Here is a 22,343-nt window from a genome sequence, read left to right as displayed (position 1 = left end):
TTTTCCCCATCTTTGTGGTTTTATCTGCCTCTGGTCTTTGATGATGGTGATGTACTGATGGGGTTTTGGTGTAGATGTCCTTCCTGTTTGATAGTTTTCCTTCTAACAGTCAGGACCCTCAGCTGTAGGTCTGTTGGAGATTGCTTGAGGTCCACTCCAGACCCTGTTTGCCTGGGTATCAGCAGCAGAGGCTGCAGAAGATAGAATTTTTCTAAACAGCGAGTGTAGCTGTCTGATTTTTGCTTTGGAAGCTTCCTCTCAGGGGTGTACTCCACCCTGTGAGGTGTGGGATGTCAGACTGCCCCTAGTGGGGGATGTCTACCAGTTAGGCTACTCAGGGGTCAGGGACCCACTTGAGCAGGGAGTCTGTCCCTTCTCAGATCTCAACCTCCGTGTTGGGAGATCCACTGCTCTCTTCAAAGCTGTCAGACAGAGTCATTTGCGTCTGCAGAGGTTTCGGCTGCGTTTGTTATTGCCCTGTCCCCAGAGGTGGAGTCTACAGAGACAGGCAGGCCTCCTTGAGCTGCTGTGAGCTCCACCCAGTTCGAGCTTCCCAGCAGCTTTGCTTACCTACTTAAGCCTCAGCAATGGCGGGTGCCCCTCCCCCAGCCTCGCTGCTGCCTTGCCGGTAGATCACAGACTGCTGTGCTAGCAATGAGGGAGGCTCCGTGGGTGTGGGAGCCTCCCGGCCAGGTGTGGGATATGATCTCCTGGTGTGCCTGTTTGCTTAAAGCACAGTATTGGGGTGGGAGTTACCCTATTTTCCAGGTGTTGTGTGTCTCAGTTCCCCTGGCTAGGAAAAGGGATTCCCTTCCCCCTTGTGCTTCCCAGGTGAGGCAATGCCTCGCCCTGCTTCAGCTCTCGCTGGTCAGGCTGCAGCAGCTGACCAGCACCGATCGTCCGGCACTCCCCAGTGAGATGAACCCAGTACCTCAGTTGAAAATGCAGAAATCACCCGTCTTCTGTGTCGGGTCAGGTCTATTTTTAAGGGGCCACTGATAGAAAAAAATCACATGTGTCTTTAAACCTACAGAATGGGAGAAAATTTTTGCAATCTACTCATCTGACAAAGGGCTAATATCCAGAACCTACAAAGATCTCAAACAAATTTACAAGAAAAAAACAAACAACCCCATCAAAAAGTGGGCAAAGGATATGAACAGACATTTCTCAAAAGAAGACATTCATACAGCCAACAGACACATGAAAAAATGCTCATCATCACTGGCCATCAGAGAAATGCAAATCAAAACCACAATGAGATACCATCTCACACCAGTTAGAATGGCAATCATTAAAAAGTCAGGAAACAACAGGTGCTGGAGAGGATGTGGAGAAATAGGAACACTTTTACACTGTTGGTGGGACTGTAAACTAGTTCAACCATTATGGAAAACAGTATGGCGATTCCTCAAGGATCTAGATCTAGATGTACCATAGGACCCAGCCATCCCATTACTGGGTATATACCCAAAGGATTATAAATTAGTCTTTAAAAAGAAATATACATTAGGAAATAGTTATTTATATAATTTATTCTTATCTTCCTCCTTCTGTAGGATGAGGAAAGCTGTTTTCACAATATTTTGTGATCTCAGTTCGGATTCTTTTTTGTTTGTTTGTTTGTTTTGGCTTTTGAGACAGAGTCTTGCTAAGTCACCCAGGCTGGAGTGCAATTGCACTATCTCGGCTCACTGCAACCTCCGCCTCCCAGGTTCAAGCGATTCTCCTGCCTCAGCTTCCCTAGTAGCTGGGATTACAGGTGCCCAACACCATGTCTGGCTAATTTTTGTATTTTTTAGTAGAGACAGGGTTTCACCATGTTGTTCAGGCTGGTCTTGAACTTGTGACCTCAGGCAATCAACCCACCTCGGCCTCCCAAAGTGCTGGGATTATAGGCATGAGCCACCGGGCCCAGCCTGCTCATATTCTTATAACCTCACTGCTGTGTTCTTCTTCTAAACTATCTATTCCTCCTTTCTTGTTTTTAGGTGATGACTCTATTTTTAAAGTCCTTTATTCACCAGCCACTTTCAGTCATCTTTTCAGCCAATTTTATTCTCTTAGATATTTTCCTTTCTGTCTCTGCTGCTATTGTCTAAATAGTGTTAATAGTAACTGGCATACAATATTTTGAAATTGACTACATTCTCCATGCCAAATATCTCTCCCAACTTAACACCCTCCTTGATCCTTATTCTGTGGAGATATGCCAATTTTTTTGATAAACTCTACAATACAAATATACATAAAGCTTAATATAACAACTTTCAATTGTTGGCCATCATCCCCTATTTCCTGGATGGTAGGAAACTTGTAATTTATGTATTCGTTCAGTGACTCACAATGTAAATGTAACTCACATATCTACTCAATAAATGTCAGCTGAAGGAGTTGATCTAGTTTAAAATAAAAAATTCATATGTTCACAATTACTCATAGTGTACTACAAGAAAGTTGATATTAAATGTATCAATTGGTGTAAGTTACAATTGGAAAAAGAAGTTTTATAAACGAACAGTCTATAAAGAAAATGCACTGAGAAGTAAAGGACTTAATTCTAAAAATAGTGATTGAGGGAGTGAAGGCACATATTCAATTAATTTATTCATGCAAAATGAAATGTAAATTTGTAGATTATCTTTGGCAAGTGTTTTTAATGCTGTAGAATAATTGTCTTAAAAATGCTTATAATCATTCTCCTGGTTAGTATGCTTTGTGTTGCAAATTTTTTAAAAAAATGTGTAAGTTTACTTTTACTGTAATGAAATATATTATTTCACGTAACAGTAAGCCCAGTGTAGGGCAGGATTCAATATTGGTTGTTTTAGCAGCCCACGATAAAATTAAGGATTTGCCTTCTCTCCAGCCTTTTAGAAGTTAAAACACTTCTATCAACAAAGATATAGACATCTTCTTTTTATGACTGATTGTCCAGAATTAGGTTGTATGACAATTTCTAAACTTGCCCCTGATAAGGAGGTTGAATTTACCATTACTGTTTTATACTAATCATCTTAGGTAGGATAGGTTTTTGGTAATCAACATAATATGCCATGCATCAAATGATTTAACTTCTCAGAATTTCTTCATGGTTAATACAATTTCTTCATTCAATATGTAATTATAAAGAGTATACTCAGTGAGAAATATCTTTTCTGAAGATACAAATGTTAAAAGATAAGTATGGAAGCACAAAAATAAAAAACTTTCAGAGATTTGGCCAGGTGTGGTGGCTCATGCCTGTAATCCCAGCACTTTGAGAGGCCAAGGCTGATGGATCACCTGAGGTCAGGACTTCCAGACCAGCCTGACCAACATGGAGAAAACCTGTCTCTACTAAAAATACAAAATTAGCCAGATGTAGGGGCACCTGCCTGTAATCCCACCTACTCAGGAGGCTGAGGCAGGAGAATCGCTTGAACACACAAGGAGGAGGTTGTTGTGAGCCGAGATCACGCCATTGCACACCAGCCTGGGCAACAAGAGCAAAACTACATCTCAAACAAAACAAAACAAAACAAAAATAACAAACTTCCAGAGATTTACCTATAATTACATCTATGCAATCTTATGCATCATATACATATTACAACTTGCAATTTTAGAATGTTGAGAAAATGTACACTACTGTGGAGTAATTAAATGAGCATATATTACATATTAAGATGATACACTGATAAAATCTGAGAGAAAAAGTTTCACTATTTTATATTGAGTGAAAATAAGAGAAATTTAAAAAATTGACATTCTTTTAAAGGCATAAATGTGTACAAAGATAAAGGGAAAAATATTTTTAGTGTTAGTGGTTAGTGATTTTTATAAATATATTTGTGTGCATTTTATTTTTGTTATATATATTTATTTTTCAAATTGACTAAAATAATAGGTATTATTATATAATAAAATTATATAAATAAGAAAAAAATATAAGTATAAAAGTGAAGTTGGTTGCCTAAAGCAGGGGTCCCCAACACCTGTGCTGTAGACTTGTACCGTTAATGGGCTGTTAGGAACCATCTGCACAACTGGAGATACTGTGGTATGCAGTAGTCTAAAATGTAACTAATCTTTGTCCTCCATAATAGCCCCCCTTTCTTTGAAGGGACTTAGTCAACTTGAGTCAATAATTCATCATTTTGTCAACAAATTTTTTACGAGGCAACATTGCACACATCACTATATTAGGTACCATGGTACTTACCTATGTTCTATGTAATGTTACACAATGATCGACGTAATGATTTCAGGATTTTGCTCTGTAGTAGATGAGATATTTCAGCATTACACTGCATGATGTTCCAAATAAAAATAATGTGTGTCATAAATGTGTAAGAAAGAGGGGAAGAAGAAGAAAATGGTGTTGGGAGGCATGAATAAGGTGTTCAGGAAGGAATGGATAATCAAGCTTTATAGAAGGATAAGTTAATTTCTCTAGGCAAATAAGAGGTGAGTACATTCTAGGACAAGAACAAGAAAATATTAGAAACACATGTCTTTGATTTAGCTTACTTCAGTGCATTTACAATGTGCATTCATTCTAATGAGACTCATTACAGCATGGTAGAAGCAAAGCAAAATTTTTCTTCTGATAGTTCTGTTACCCCTTGTACCATTCTGATTATTTTATATTTCCAGCCCTCACCCATTTATTGAGTTGATATTCAATTCATCTCTCTCTATGGTTATGTTATGATTCAAATAGGTATAGTTTTGTTTTGTCTTCTTTGTCCTAAAAATTCCACATGAAATCAACCAAATAAAAAATCGAACAGTACAATATGGTAAAAAATCTTTTGTAGCGGGGTTGCTCAAACTTACATTTTTATTTTAGGCTTGATGATTGGACAAGTCATTTTATATGTACCAATTTTATATATTTTTTAAAAATCAGCTTTTATTTCTTTTTACACAAATACGGGATGGTTGTGAATCAGAAACAGTGCCTTGAGATTGAATGCCTATCTGAACTTTTATTTTTTGTAAACTTTTTCTGAGGAACTGCACACTTTTGATTACCAGAGTCAGGGAAGTAGGTTTAGGTTATAACCAGATTCTTTTAAATACAGGCACCTCCCTTGGCCGGGCGCGGTGGCTCAAGCCTGTAATCCCAGCACTTTGGGAGGCCGAGACGGGCGGATCAGGAGGTCAGGAGATCGAGACCATCCTGGCTAACACGATGAAACCCCGTCTCTACTAAAAAATACAAAAAACTAGCCGGGCGAGGTGGCGGGCGCCTGTAGTCCCAGCTACTCGGGAGGCTGAGGCAGGAGAATGGCGGGAACCCGGGAGGCGGAGCTTGCAGTGAGCTGAGATCCGGCCACAGCACTGCAGCCTGGGCGACAGAGCGAGACTCCGTCTCAATAAAAATAAAAAAATAAAAATAAAATAAAATAAAATAAAAACAGGCACCTCCCAAAGTAAGGGAAACACAAATTAATTCACCTTATTTCCTCTCTAAAGAAATTCCTTCAGTTTCCCTTTTATGATGAATATAAAGGTGAACAATAAAAAAAAAAAAAAACTTTATCAAATGACCCAAGCGAAGTGCTTCCTTGTTTCTTTTACTGTAAGTCCTAACTCTAACACTGAAGATTAAAAATCTTAAGAGCACAATTTGATATGTGTCTGCTTAATCTTTGCTAAACAATATTTCTGTTAAATGAGTCTGTTTTGTATGTAATGACAATTCAATTGCGTTTGTTCTATTTTGTTTATTTGTTGCTTGTTATTGTTAAATTATCTTGTTTCATCACTTCACAGATAGTATTTAATGAATGTATTTCTTTAAAGAATACACACTACTTAATTTATATATTTTACCGCTATCAGATATTTGACTTTTAAATTTTTCCTTATTATGATAAAATCAGTACCAACATTTTTATATATGTATTTGGGTGAACATAATTATGTATTTTTTTTGAGTATTTATCTAGGAGTAATCGCTGGTTTATAGGTAATATAGTTTGAATGTGTCCCTGCCCAAAATCTCATCTTCAATTGTAATGCCCATAATCTGCACATGTCAAGGGCGGGACCAGGTGGAGGTAATTGAATCATGGAGACAGCCTCCCCTAGGCTGTTCTCATGATATTAAGTTCTCACTAGATCTGAGGATTTTATAAGTAATGCCTGGCATTTCCCTGGCTTGTACTCACTCTATCCTGCTGCCTTGTAAAGAAGGTGCCTGTTTTTCCTTTACCTTCTGCCATGATTGTAAGTTTCCTGAGGCCTCCCCAGCAATGCAGAACTATGAGTCAATTAAAACTCTTTCCCTTATAAATTACCAGTGTCAGGAAGTTCTTTATAGCAGCATGAAAACTGGCTAATACAATAGGGAATATTTAGGCTTAATAGGCTCTTCCAGTTGTCAAACTGTTTAATAGTTATTCTGTATCTTTATGAACAGTCAGGATTAGAGGTCTTAATTTTAGCCATACTGAATGGGTTGTAGGGTTGTTACATTGTGGTTTGCATTAGCATTTTTCCTGATGAGTAGTGGTGTAAATTTTTTTCTTCTACTTATTAACTATGTTCTTCCTTTAAGGTTCCAGCTTAAGTTTTGGCAATATTTTATATTGAGTTGTCATTTTTAAATAAATGTATAATTAATTCATTGTAATATTTTACCGGATTATAAGCACTATAACTGATATATAATATATATCCATTATTTATATATTGTATAATAAAAATATCATATTGCAAGCAATGACTTCCCTATTCAATGTCTTAATGAAAACTTTGGTAAGCAGCATACTTATATTTAATATGAGTTATCATTGTTTTCATTTTCCATGATTTGTTTTATGACCAGTTAAAATATTTTTCTAATCAAAGGTAAGGTGTATTATACATTAAAGGACCTTCTGTGAATATTTTAAATAATCACAGAATTTTAATGAGTAAGAAGCAGAGTGAGATGGCATTTTAATTTTGTATCACTTTACTTTTCTCATTCTATTCAAGCATTCTGCATTTTGTACCTCATGAAAGGAATAAAAATAGAAGAAAGAGAACAAATATATAGAAGCTCTTGGTTTTTGAAACCCTAGCACAGGAAACCAGATTTAAGTATTTCTCCAATATTAGATACATTTTCTTTACAAATTTGATGCTACCCAATGATACCTAGGGATAGGTTGGCTAGGTGGGGAAGGATACTTGGAGGAGATGAAGAAAACAAAAATAGTAATGCAATCTGCTTGAGAAAAAAAATGTATTTTATGTCCTGTCTTTTAGGGTAGGCCCAGTGATGGCAGGAAGTTTTGAGTCCTATTTTGTCTTAAGTTTTTAGGAAGAAAGGCGATCAGGTCTCTATTCCTATTAAGTTTAGGAAAAGGGCAAAATCCCCATGTTGGTATGGTGGCAACTGTGTGCACAGAGCATCAAAATAGCTTTACAGAATTATTTCTGGGACCTATCATTGAATAACCACAATAAAGTTTCCTCGGTAACACATTATCACAAGACAGCATGGAATCTGTGAATTTCTGAAACATTTTAACAACTGCTTATGTTTCTGCCTTGCCAGTGGATTGGAAACATAAAGTTTTACTTACGAAACAAATTTTAAAAACCTACATTTGCTTCAATATTGCTTGTTCCAGGTGTGCCTATTGCTTAAACGTCTGAGAAAGCACATACATTTTTTCAAATTTAATAGTAACAGTGTCACATACATGTTAAGTTAAAATATCAGGGGTACAGTTAATATCAACCTTCCTTAATCCCAACCAACCTAATCTTCAGTTCTACTCCCTGAATACATTCACTATGAAATCTCCTAGATATATATTCTGGTATTTAATTATACATTAATTTACGATGGGTTTATTTAAAAATCCGGTGATTCATTCTGTTCAAACAGGATTTATTAATTACCTGCTATATACATGATAATTTAGATTAATTATATTAATATTCACTCAGACTCCCCAACTCCCCTTTTTCCTTTCTCTCTCACTCTCACTCTCTCATATATATATATATATGTGTGTATATGTATATATATATGTGTGTGTATATGTATATATACACACATATATACACATTTCATATATTTTCCTACAATTAAGCAATAAGTATTATTTTTATTGCTTTACTACTTTTGTTATTGTATTAACATAGTGTTACTTTGTACAATTAATATAGTGTTAATTTTTACTTATTATGTTAAAGAGATATTTCAACTTACACTGTAAATTATGAATACTGTCAATAATTTTTTTTTTCCTTTGGCTTTTGTATATTTCACAACTCTAAATATAGTACTTCATGTTATTTTATTTTTACGTATTTTAAAATTCATTTTTTTTTAACTTAAGGCCAGTAAGATGAGTCCTGCTAGAAAAGAGATAAGAGGCTTTATCTTATCTGATAACCATGATATCTTAATAAATTATTGGTGAGTGCTAAAGCATTGATGTGGGAAAGGGGAATACATCCATTGGTCATTGAGGACCTAAATCTGCAATATTATAACATCTCATAAATTCAGACATAACATTTACTCAAGAGATTCAGTTTGCTTCATGTGAATATGTTTTGGGAGCATTATTTTTGTGTCTCTGACTTCCTATTTACAATGTATGTGTCAGAAGAGAGGATGGGAAGGGATGTCTACTTCTGCTCTTGTCCCTGTATCCCTGGTGTAGAAAATGGGATCTTTCCAAGGAGACTCTGAGAAGTTATTCCTGGTTGATAGAAGAAATTTGAGTTGGCTGTAATTCTAGACATGACCCATAGGGCCCTAAATACTTACAGAGTAAAACTCTCTTCCCTTTAGTAGATATGCTAGAGCTCCCTGTTGGAGGTGAGTTTCTCATTAAATATGTCATAGATATGTACAGTGATCAGAGTCTCTTGTCTAACAGCTAAGGAACAGGCTACAGCTGAACATATTAAGCTGATATTCGATATCTCACTATTATAGAAAGATTTCCTGACAGAAAGAGGTCTTAATGGATCAGGCTGAAACACTTAAATTTTTAAAGTAACCATTTGCAAAGGGAACTTTAAGTTGTGGTATAAATGAAAATTTCCACTTCCAGGGATAATCGTGTATTAAGGCATAATTTTTAATAAAAGCAACCACAATGATAATAGTAAACAATGTTATCAGAGGACCAGAGATACATGCAGATTTATACTTTTGATTGCAAAGAGGGTGGTAAAAAAAATAAGAATACAGGATATGAACTTTATATAATCTCACACAATTTACTGGCTAGGAAAACTATATTTTTAATGGTTTTTAAAAACTATATTTTTAAAATACTTTTCAAAATTTGGACTTTCCCTTGTTATTTTTCTCTGGACTCAAAAACTGTATTTTCAATAGTTTTCAAAAACTGTATTTTTAAAGTATTTTTCAAAATTCGAACTTTCCCCTCTTATTTTTCTCTGGACTCAATTAGATTCAAGACAGACCTTCCTCCCTTCCTTTTTTCTCTTTTTTTATTTCTTTCTTCTACTTTTCTTTTTAAAATAGTTTTCTTCTTTCTTGCCATTTCTTTCTATACCCCTCCATTTTTTCCTTCTTTTTGCAATAGTCCTATGTTATCTTTTCTTTCTGGAAGGAAGAAGGAAGGAAGGAAAGAAGGGAGGGAGGGAGGGAGAGAAAGGGAAGATCAGAGCTGCAGTGTGGGAAATCAGTAACATGGATCTTTTTAGCCTGGTGCCAACCACTGTCATTGCCTTTTTAAAATTTCTCTCAAGTTTCCTTATTTCAACAAACCCCTTTATTTCCCCACTCCCAACAGTATTAGATACAATCAATATTCCTGGGAATTTATCAGCCAGTAGAAAAGTTGGTCTTATTTATAAATTATGTTCTCACCAGAAGACTACTGGCAAAAACACACATTTCTCTTCTGGGGGTGATTTCCAGCTGCAGTGTTTTTCACCTTTGTGCAACTATTTTCACATCTAAAGTATGACATAATACAGTGTGTCTATGGGGTATAGGAATAAACATATAAAGAGCAAATTAATAAAGCATAAGTTTTTATTTTGGGTATGGTTTTCTAAATATGCACCATGGAAACTACTGATACCAAATAAGCCGGTTTAAGAGTTCTGCTAGATTTTCTGTCACTCTTCATGGCTAGTTACCCTTAGGTTTTTGTATATATTGTCATGTTTGGTGGGCAGGTATCAGTGTCTGTCTTTCTGTGATTTTGTACGTTGACCTGTATAATTAAGGTCTGTTTTGTCTTCAAAAAAGACTGACATCTCACTATAACATAACCTTCATTTTTGAAATTCATTCCAGGTTTTGTATGGGGTTTGAACAAATAAGTAAATTATTGTCCAGAACCTCAGAGGAAGACTCAGGTCTCCCTCCGAGTCATAAAGCTAATTTGTCTTCCAGTCGAAGAATGCTCAGTCCGTGTCTAGATCTGACTTTGTACTCCAGCTTTGGCATTAGCTTTCTAATAATAAAACTAGACATAAAATTAAGCTTATTGGAGAGGTTTTGAGCTAAACATTTATAAATTTAAATTTTCCTTCTACGGGTGGTCAGCTACTGCTTTTGTCATTAATGGCAAGATGTTCCACACCAACACCACCATTTTCTACCCAGATACCTTTTTTCTGACAGGCATCCCAGGACTTGAGGCTTTCCATGGCTGGATTTCCCTGCCCTTTTGCTCTGTTTACTTAATGGCTCTGCTGGGCAATGCTACAAATCTACTGGCAATCTGGTCTGAGCATACTCTTTGGGACCCTATGTTCTACTTTCTAGCCATCTTATCAGCCATAGACCTAGCCCTCTCAACATCCTCAGTGCCTCGTATGTTAGGTATCTTCTGGTTTGATGCACATAAAATTGGCTTTGGAGCCTGTGTAGTCCAGATGTTTCTGATACACACCTTCACAGGAATGGAGTCCACTGTGCTACTGGCAACGGTCTTTGACGGCTATGTAGCCATCTGTACACCACTCTACTATACCTCTATTCTGACACCCCGAGTGTTGGCAGGCATTGGTGTGGGCATTATATTGCACCCAGTCCTGCTCATGTTGCCCATTGTCTACCTAAACCATCATCTGCCCTTCTGTGAGGCTCGGATTATTGCCCACACCTGCTGTGAGCACACGGGCATTGCAAGTTGGCCTGTGCTAGCATTCACCTCAATGTGATTTATGGGCTTTTTGTGGCTTCTTTTCTTATTTTGGATGTGACACTTGTTGGAATGTCCTATACCTGCATTCTCCAAGCTGTTTTCCACCTCCCATCTCAAGAAGCTTGTCATAAAGCACTGAGCACGTGTGGCTCACATGTTGGGGTGATGTGTGTTTTCTATACACCCTCTCTCTTCTCCTTCTTCACCCATCGATTTGGCAAAAAAATTCCCCATTATGTCCACATTACTGTTGCCAACCTCTATGTGGTCATTCCACCTGCCCTCAATCCTATTATCTATGGTGTGAGAACCAAGCAGATTCATGAGCATGTGGTCCATACTTTCACCTCAAGGTAAGGTCTCTTATTTCTTTACTTCTTGAGGGTGTGGATATGGCTGACAAAAGTCAATTTTGAGATTTCACTAGATAATCGTTTTGTAAATGAATTTCATATCAAGAGATTCTGCAAATCGTAAAGGAATAAATTTTGCACTTATCCTGTGTAAACTAAAATAATTCAAAGATTCTTAAAGTACAACTCTGCATGACAAGAATTACTAGGTATATTATTAGGAACAGTGAATGATGGGTTGGATTGCCTGTAAATCACCCTTTGTGAGTGAACATTTTGATAGCTCCCTCTCGGATCTGTTTGGTCTTCACTCCATAGACAATAGGGTTAAGCAGGGGTGGAACAAGCAGGTAAAAGTTGGACAGAAGAATGTGTACATAAGGAGCAACACTGAAGCCAAACCTGTGTATAAAAGATATTAAAAATGTGAGAATATAGAACTGGAGAAAGACAAAGATGTGAGTTGTGCACGTGTTGAATGCCTTGAATCATGCCTCCTTCTGTGGCAATTTGAAGACAGCCTGGAAGATAAAGGCATAGGACAAGAAAATGAAGATCACATCAAATCCAAGGACTGAGAAACCCACAAGCAGTCCATAAGCTTTATCGGCTCTGACATTTTCTGCAGCCAGCTTTACCACAGCCACGTGCTCACAGTAGGAATGAGAGATGGCTGCGGCATGGAAATGCTTCAGGCACAACTTAATTAGAAGTGGACACATGATGATGATAACAGATGCTGGAATGGTCACCACCATAATGATGCTGATGAGCACCTTCATAGTGAGGATAGCAGAGTGTCTCAGGGGTACACAGATAGCCACATATCAGTCAAAAGCCATGGCCAGGAGAATGCCAGACTCCATGCACTGGAAAGTGTGAGTAAAATACATTTGAATTAGACAGGGGTCAAAGTAAATCTCCCTTGATTGCAGCCAAAAGATCATGAGCATTTTTGGAGTAATGCATAAGGTCAGGCGTAGGTCAGTAGCTGCCAACACAGCTAAAAAGATATACATGGGCTCCTGGATACCACACTCAGTGTGGATGATAGTGATGAGTAGGACATTTCCAACAGCAGACAAGATAAAAGACATGAAGAATGGAATTCCAGTCCAGGCTGCACTGATTCAAGGCCCGGAATTCCAATCAGTATGAAAATAGATGACTTGAAGAAGGTGCCATTGGTTAGTGAACATTACCACACACCTATTAAGTAACCAAACAATGTTAATAATTTCGAAGAAATGTTTTTAAATATTTTTAAACACTTTCATATGTAACCAATTATAATATTTGTAAAAATTACTCATGATACATATTTTTAGTTGCTGTGTTTATAAAAATGAAGGGAGCATTATTTATTTACCCAATCCAACATGCCTGAACCATACTGTTACCTCTCTTTATACACTCAGAGGGATACAGCACAGGGAAGACTCCAAATCAAAGTAAAATATTTATTGTGAACATTTTTTCTCTCTTGGGCTCCCACTTTTTCATTATCCTAGTAAAGAATAGATATAAATCTTCAGGTGGTTTTCCCTTTCATCTAGATTAGAATCATTCTGAGATAAACATCTACTTTTTTTCTTCTTATCCAGCATCCAAAGGATAGTCCACTTCTAATCTTATTTTATTTGTTTCATTATTTTTAATTAGACTTGAAGATTGGAGGGATTTGCTACTCAGGAGGTTGAGGCAGGAGAATCGCTTGAATCTGGGAGGCAGAAGTTGCAGTGAGCTGAGATGGCGCCTCTGTACTCCAGCCTGGGCAACAACAGCTAGACTCTGTTTCAAAAATATTAAATCAATTAATCAATCAATCAATCAATAAAAAATAATGGCAACCCAAAATGCCCATGATACTCACATAATATTCATAATATTCATTACATAGCAGGTGTCACCAGAATGGAATAATCAAGTGGCTTTTAAAAGATACCTGGTAATCTCAACACTTGCCCACTGGTTCAAGCCAGAATGAAACTGTACTTCTATAGCATTATATTTAAAATATCAACAATGACAACAGCTGGTATTACTATGTCAATAGTAGTATTAAGGGCTTTACATGAATTACATGCATTTCTCATGCAATTATAAAGAGCAACTGAACTGAAAGTGTTGTTATCACCGTAACATTTTCTCTCTGTTAAATTAAATAGCTTGGTCATGGATCTAGAAATTTAAAACAAGTTATGTCTGACACTGTTGTCTATGCAGTTAAGAGATACTATATATTTTCTGCTCACTACTGGCTTAAATTCAACAGATTTCAGTTAGGTGAGGAGGAACAAAAACTAGGACAGATATCCCTCATTGCATCAGCAGTTATTTATATGCTCTTTCCTCATCACGTTCCTTACTATTACACAATATTACTCGTATATTTAATGTCTTTCATAAAATCCTTCCTCTTTTTCATTATCTCCTCTGTCAGAGTAAGGAACAGACCACTGTCTCTCTAATCATAGCATGTTGAATATCTGAGTGCCTCTTCTACTTAATGCGAAAACAACCATGTTAATCTTAGTTTCAGAAAAGAAAAGTATAAGTATTTGTGTTGGGATATCCTGCAAGTGTAGTTCAGGTCGGCAAGTACCTTGATTGCAATAGGGTTTATAATAGTCAAGACACTTCCCTTAGGAGTCTGGCAGTACCCTAGAGACAGAGAATATTTCTGTCTTTCCAAAGTTATACATCTCATACGAGACCTCAATTTTCTCTTTACTTACTGAGCTTCTAATAAAACCAAAATCAAAACAAAGCAATAACACCGACAAATTTAGGAAATGAGAAAATGGGCAAAGGAGAAGCAATTAAAAAAAATTAAAAATTGAAATAATAAATAGCTTATCCTCAGTATTAATAACAGAAGAAGGTCTACCCCACATCCATGAGGAATTTTTCCATGAATCTACAAAAGGGCACAGCATAAATATTTTACACATATTCAAACTTGAAATTGCCTTACTTAAATATCTTAATGACCGTAGGCGCCTTCCAATGCAGTAGAAATCTTAAGCCTGGTGTTAATTAAACTCCATTAATAATTAATTCATTTATTCACTATATAATTATTTGACAATAGATGAGTGCCAGGCACTCCTCTAGGCATGGTTTAAATGCCAGTGAAGCAGAAAGCTAAGACCTCTGCCTCTATGCCACTCAAATTTTCAAATATATCTCTAGTATTAATTCCAAGTTATATTTTAATGCTCAATGAAGCAATATTTTGCTTTTATTCATTATATTTTTAATCATAAACACCCTCCCTTAATTCATTGTATTATTTAATTCCAATTAATAATTGCACATCTTTCAAGACTCATTCCAAACCTTCTTCCACAAAGCATATCATGTCTCTTTATAACCTTTTTATATTTTATTTTATTTTATTTTATTTTATTTTATTATTTTATTTATTTATTTTTTTTAAGTGATACTCTTCCTTGTCCACGTACTCAAATTTTAATGTAGGGAATTTTCTTAGATATGCATTCGTTTATGGTCCACTTTGCTCACCATAGCCCTCCCTTTCCCTTCACCCAAGATAAGTGTCATGAGTATAGGAAATTTGCTTCATCCCTTGCTGTATTCTTTTTTTTTATTATTGTTTTTAATATAATTTGTTTTTAGTTTGACCCAAGTCCTTTTTTTAGTTTTGTATTTGAAATGCTTTTTCCTATTTCTTTTATTATTATTATTATTATTATACTTTAAGTTCTAGGGTACATGTGCATAACGTGCAGGTTTGTTACATATGTATACTAGTGCCATGTTGGTGTGCTGCACCCATCAACTCGTCAGCACCCATCAACTCATCATTTACATCAGGTATAACTCCCAATGTAATTCCTCCCCCCTACCCCCTCCCCATGATAGGCCCCGGTGTGTGATGTTCCCCTTCCCGAATCCAGGAGATCTCATTGTTCAGTTCCCACCTATGAGTGAGAACATGCAGTGTTTGGTTTTCTGTTCCTGTGATAGTTTGCTAAGAATGATGGTTTCCAGCTGCATCCATGTCCCTACAAAGGACACAAACTCATCCTTTTTGATGGCTGTATAGTATTCCATGGTGTATATGTGCCACATTTTCTTAATCCAATCTGTCACTGATGGACATTTGGGTTGATTCCAAGTCTTTGCTATTGTGAATAGTGCTGCAATAAACATACGTGTGCATGTGTCTTTATAGCAGCATGATTTATAATCCTTTGGGTATATACCCAGTAATGGGATGGCTGGGTCATATGGTACATCTAGTTCTAGATCCTTGAAGAATCGCCATACTGTTTTCCATAATGGTTGAACTAGTTTGCAGTCCCACCAATTGTGTAAAATTGTTCCTATTTCTCCACATCCTCTCCAGCACCTGTTGTTTCCTGACTTTTTAATGATTGCCATTCTAACTGGTGTGAGATGGTATCTCATTGTGGTTTTGATTTGCATTTCTCTGATGGCCAGTGATGATGAGCATTTTTTCGTATGTCTGTTGGCTGTATGAATGTCTTCTTTTGAGAAATGTCTGTTCATATCCTTTGCCCACTTTTTGATGGGGTTGTTTGTTTTTTTCTTGTAAATTTGTTTGAGTTCTTTGTAGGTTCTGGATATTAGCCCTTTGTTAGATGAGTAGATTGCAAAAATTTTCTCCCATTCTGTAGGTTGCCTGTTCACTCTGATGGTAGTTTCTTTTGCTGTGCAGAAGCTCTTTAGTTTAATGAGATCCCATTTGTCAATTTTGGCTTTTGTTGCTGTTGCTTTTGGTGTTTTAGACATGAAGTCTTTACTCATGCCTATGTCCTGAATGGTACTACCTAGGTTTTCTTCTAGGGTTTTTATGGTATTAGGTCTAACATTTAAGTCTCTAATCCATTTTGAATTAATTTTTGTATAAGGAGTAAGGAAAGGATGCAGTTTCAGCTTTCTACTTATGGCTAGTCAATTTTCCCAGCACCATTTATTAAATAGGGAATCATTTCCCCATTTCTTGTTTCTCTCAGATTTGTCAAAGATCAGATGGCTGTAGATGTGTGGTATTATTTCTGAGGACTCTGTTCTGTTCCATTGGTCTATATCTCTGTTTTGGTACCAGTACCATGCTGTTTTGGTTACTGTAGCCTTGTAGTATAGTTTGAAGTCAGGTAGCGTGATGCCTCCAGCTTTGTTCTTTTGACTTAGGATTGTCTTGGCATTGCGGGCTCTTTTTTGGTTCCATATGAACTTTAAAGCATTTTTTTCCAATTCTGTGAAGAAACTCATTGGTAGCTTGATGAGGATGGCATTGTATCTATAAATTACCTTGGGCAGTATGGCCATTTTCACGATATTGATTCTTCCTATCCATGAGCATGGTATGTTCTTCCATTTGTTTGTGTCCTCTTTGATTTCACTGAGCAGTGGTTTGTAGTTCTCCTTGAAGAGGTCCTTTACATCCCTTGGAAGTTGGATTCCTAGGTATTTTATTCTCTTTGAAGCAATTGTGAATGGAAGTTCATTTATGATTTGGCTCTCTGTTTGTCTGTTACTGGTGTATAAGAATGCTTGTGATTTTTGCACATTAATTTTGTATCCTGAGACTTTGCTGAAGTTGCTTATCAGCTTAAGGAGATTTTGGGCTGAGACAATGGGGTTTTCTAAATATACAATCATGTCATCTGCAAACAGGGACAATTTGACTTCTTCTTTTCCTAACTCAATACCCTTGATTTCTTTCTCTTGCCTGATTGCCCTAGCCAGAACTTCCAGCACTATGTTGAATAGGAGTGGTGAGAGAGGGCATCCCTGTCTTGTGCCAGTTTTCAAGGGGAATGCTTCCAGTTTTTGCCCATTATTGGCTGTGGGTTTGTCATAAATAACTCTTGTTATTTTGAGATACGTTCCATCAATACCAAATTTGTTGAGAGTTTTTAGCATGAAGGGCTGTTGAATTTTGTCGAAGGCCTTTTCTGCATCTATTGAGATAATCATGTGGTTTTTGTCTTTGGTTCTGTTTATATGCTGGATTACATTTATTGATTTTCGTATGTTGAACCAGACTTGCATCGCAGGGATGAAGCCCACTTGATCATGGTGGATAAGCTTTTTGATGTGCTGCTGGATTCGGTTTGCCAGTATTTTATTGAGGATTTTTGCATTAGTGTTCATCAGGGATATTGGTCTAAAATTCTCTTTTTTGTGTGTCTCTGTTAGGCTTTGGTATCAGGATGATGTTGGCCTCGTAAAATGAGTTAGGGAGGATTCCCTCTTTTTCTATTGATTGGAATAGTTTCAGAAGGAAGGGTACCAACTCCTCCTGTACCTCTGGTAGAATTCGGCTGTGAATCCATCTGGTCCTGGACTTTTTTTGGTTGGTAGGCTATTAATTATTGCCTCAATTTCAGAGTCTGCTATTGGTGTATTCAGGGATTCAACTTCTTCCTGGTTTAGTCTTGGGAGAGTGTAAGTGTCCAGGAAATTATCCATTTCTTCTAGGTTTTCTAGTTTATTTGCATAGAGGTGTTTATAGTATTCTCTGATGGTAGTTTGTATTTCTGTGGAGTCGGCGGTGATATCCCCTTTATCATTTTTTATTGCATCTATTTGATTCTTCTCTCTTTTCTTCTTTATTAGTCTTGCTAGTGGTCTATCAATTTTGTTGATCTTTTCAAAAGACCAGCTCCTGAATTCATTGATTTTTTGGAGGGTTTTTTGTGTCTCTATCTCCTTCAGTTCTGCTCTGATCTTAGTTATTTCTTGCCTTCTGTTAGCTTTTGAATGTGTTTGCTCTTGCTTCTCTAGTTCTTTTAACTGTGATGTTAGAGTGTCAATTTTAGATCTTTCCAGCTTTCTCTTGTGGGCATTTAGTGCTATAAATTTCCCTCTACACACTGCTTTAAATGTGTCCCAGAGATTCTGGTATGTTGTATATTTGTTCTCATTGGTTTCAAAGAACATCTTTTTTTTCTGCCTTCATTTTGTTATGTACCCAGTAGTCATTCAGGAGCAGGTTGTTCAGTTTTCATGTAGTTGAGTGGTTTTGATTGAGTTTCTTAGTCCTGAGTTCTAGTTTGATTGCACTGTGGTCTGAGAGACAGTTTGTTATAATTTCTGTTCTTTTGCATTTGCTGAGGAGTGCTTTACTTCCAACTATGTGGTCAGTTTTAGAATGTGGTGCTGAGAAGAATGTATATTCTGTTGATTTGGGGTGGAGAGTTCTGTAGATGTCTATTAGGTCCGCTTGGTGCAGAGTTGAGCTCAATTCCTGGATATCCTTATTGACTTTCTGTCTCGTTGATCTGTCTAATGTTGACCATGCGGTGTTAAAGTCTCCCATTATTATTGTATGGGAGTCTAAGTCTCTTTGTAAGTCTCCAAGGACTTGCTTTATGAAGCTGAGTGCTCCTGTATTGGGTGCATATATATTTAGGATAGTTAGCTCTTCCTGTTGAATTGATCCTTTTACCATTATGTAATGGCCTTCTTTGTCTCTTTTGATCTTTGATGGTTTAAAGTCTGTTTTATCAGAGACTAGTATTACAACCCCTGCTTTTTTTTTGTTCTCCATTTGGTTGGTAGATCTTCCTCCATCCCTTTATTTTGAGCCTATGTATGTCTCTGCGTGTGAGATGGGTCTCCTGAATACAGCAGACTGATGGGTCTTGACTCTTTATCCAGTTTGCCAGTCTGTGTCTTTTAATTGGAGCATTTAGTCCATTTACATTTAAGGTTAATATTGTTATGTGTGAACTTGATCCTGCCATTATGATATTCACTGGTTATTTTGCTCGTTAGTTGATGCAGTTTCTTCCTAGCCTCGATGGTCTTTACATTTTGGCATGTTTTTGCAATGGCTGGTACCGGTTGTTCCTTTCCATGTTGAGTGCTTCCTTCAGGGTCTCTTGTAAGGCAGGCCTAGCGGTGACAAAATCTCTAAGCATTTGCTTATCTGTAAAGGATTTTATTTCTCCTTCACTTATGAAACTTAGTTTGGATGGATATGAAATTCTGGGTTGAAAATTCTTTTCTTTAAGAATGATGAATATTGGCCCCCACTCTCTTCTGGCTTGGAGAGTTTCTGCTGAGAGATCTGCTGTTAGTCTGATGGGCTTCCCTTTGTGGGTAACCTGACCTTTCTCTCTGGCTGCCCTTAAGATTTTTTCCTTCATTTCAACTTTGGTGAATCTGGCAATTATGTGTCTTGGAGTTGCTCTTCTCGAGGAGTATCTTTGTGGCGTTCTCTGTATTTCCTGGATTTGAATGTTGGCCTGCCCTACTAGGTTGGGGAAGTTCTTCTGGAACTAAAATGAGAACTGTCATATGATCCAGCAGTCCCACTGTTGGGAAATGGTAGAAGACGAGCAGCCATGAACAGATGTTTAAGCCAATCAGAAAGATAAAGTCTGATCTTTTTGGCATAGAATGTAAAATAGAATTAACACTGATTCTACAAATATACTAGATTTTACTTCAATTAAGCTTGTAACTCCTTTGTTATTTTTGTTTTGAATATTTCTACCGATGCATTAAAATACTCTACCACACATTCATAATGAAAACTTAACTCCACCTAAAATGATTAAATCCAATTAATTCATTAAGAAACAGAGTTAGCCTGGAAAAGCTACTGCTAATGTTGCCATGAACCAAATTCTTATAATTTCATATGTTTCCCCTTTGCAATTTTCAACTATCAATTGTAAAATGTAATGGTAAGGTCATCTCAACTATATCAATTAAATTCATCATACATTTGTATTTCCCAGCTTTGAAACTGTCTCCTGTAACAGCAATGATGTCATCTCTGGTAAAAGGTATAACTCTTATTTTAATGGTTTTCTGCACTTCGTTTGGAACTTTTAAAATTATTTTATTACCTCCACAGGCTACAGCAATTCAGTACAGGATGGACGTTACTTGGGATAGGAAGAAAAATACACATTTGAAATCCCAAAGAAACCATATATTGTATTTTGATTATTTAAATTTCTAAGCTCTATAAAACTTCTTTAAGAAAAGTAACAATGAATAATGCCTGTCTATACACCAAATATCTTACCATTTACCTGATATTCTATTTGTCCTTGATAGTTACAAATTTATTTAACTATGTTGTCTATTTGAATGAAAATAAGTGTAAGATATAAGATTAGCTTTATTGAAATTAAACAATAAAGATGTAGTTAAGTTTTCATAAAATTCATGTAGTTATGTCTTGATGGGCTTAGTTATTAGAAAAAAGGAAAACATATTTTTGTATTATTTGGTAAGAAATCAGTAACATTGTATTCTAAGATCTGAAGCCTCTTAATAAGTGAGGATTCTGCTCTATGAGATGTGCAGCTGTAAAAGGGCCTCAGAAGCACGGTCACTCTTAATGACACATAGTTTCATCCCCACTTTTTTTTCCTTTTGGAAATTCCAGGACACATGTGGATTGGCTTTCCATTTTGTGTTGTATGTTTAACTTCACTATTAGAAAATACTGCACTTATTTTTATGATTTAGAATGAAAACAATTTGCATGAACCCATGTTCTACTTCCTGGCTATTCTGTCATCTATTGCCCTGGGCCAGTCCATATCCACCATCTCCAAGATGCCTGTCATCTTCTAGTTCAAGCTGAGAGAAACCACTTTTGAGGCCTGTCTAATCCAGATGTTCTTTATCCACCTGTGAACTGATGTGGAGTCAGCTGTGCTTGTTGTCATGGCCTATGATCGCTATGTGGCCATCTGTAACCTTCTTTGCGACACATTGGTGCTGACAAACAAGGCAGTGTCAGTTATAGCACTGGTCATTCTTCTGAGACCCTTAGCCATTGCCATACCCTTTGTTCTACTCATCCTAAGACTGCCCTTCTGTAGACACCAAATCAACCCCCTCATCTACTATGAGAATATGAGCATCAAGCTCCTGCCCTGTACCAGTATCAAGGTCAACATTATCTATGGTTTGTGTGTCCTCTCTATCCTAGTGTTTGACATCATAGCCATTGTCCTTTCCCATGTCCAGATACTCTGTGCTGTCTTTCACCCACCCTCCAGGGATGCCCGACTCAAGGCACTCAGTACCTGTGGCTCCCATGTCTGTGTCATGCTGGTCTATGCACCAGTGTTTTTCTCCATCATGACTCACTGGTTTGGCCAAAATTTCCCTCAATTCATCTATATTTTTCTTGCCAATTTTTATGTTGTAATCCCACCTGCTCTCAATGGGGTCAGACCTAAGAAGATCAGAGAGGGGACAAATAGAGCTTTCAGAAATAAATTATGAAATTTAGACTACAGTGATTAAGAGTATTGAGTAGGAAAGTGTGAAATTTATTCTATACTCTCAAAGTCACAACACTATTACAATATCTGGGGAAGATGGTGTTCAATGTATAGATTTATAGAGTCATTTACTTATATTAGTGAGGAAAATAAACCAATATTTTATATCAGCATAGTTTCTACAATGTACCATAAATGTCAACAATTATGTGATAAATAAAGTAGCATTTACATGAAAATACATGTGAAGTTGATAAAAAGTGACTACTACTAATAATAACAAACATTTATACAATACACATTATAAACCAGGTACGGTTTTTGTAACTTGGTAAGTATTAACTCACTAAAACCTTATAACATCAGTAAAAAGTAATTTAAAGTCTTAACACCTCCTTTTTATAGATGAGTATATTGAGGCAATGATGATATGGTATGAAGCACAGTGTCTACAGAGGGAAATGGGCAGATGAACAGACACACTAAATTCCTTCCTTCTGAACACACAGAAGTTCTACACATGGCCAAGTGGCTACATAAACAGGACCTGAACTTCTTCTTTCACCAGAGAGCAATATTAACACAAGGTAGCAAGATTA

General features: G+C 36.7%; 2 pseudogenes; both read left to right on the top strand.

Moving 5' to 3' along the window:
- The first annotated feature begins 10,557 nt into the window (after positions 1 to 10,557).
- LOC100424359 (olfactory receptor 52J3-like) lies at positions 10,558 to 11,492 on the top strand (annotated as a pseudogene).
- A 665-nt stretch (positions 11,493 to 12,157) lies between these two features.
- Positions 12,158 to 21,745, top strand: LOC114672331 (olfactory receptor 52E1-like; annotated as a pseudogene).
- The last annotated feature ends 598 nt before the right edge of the window (positions 21,746 to 22,343 follow it).

Source organism: Macaca mulatta, chromosome 14 (genome assembly GCF_049350105.2).
Source record: "Macaca mulatta isolate MMU2019108-1 chromosome 14, T2T-MMU8v2.0, whole genome shotgun sequence".
Taxonomy (NCBI): Eukaryota; Metazoa; Chordata; class Mammalia; order Primates; family Cercopithecidae; genus Macaca; species Macaca mulatta.
This window is presented reverse-complemented; position numbering and strand designations above follow the sequence as displayed.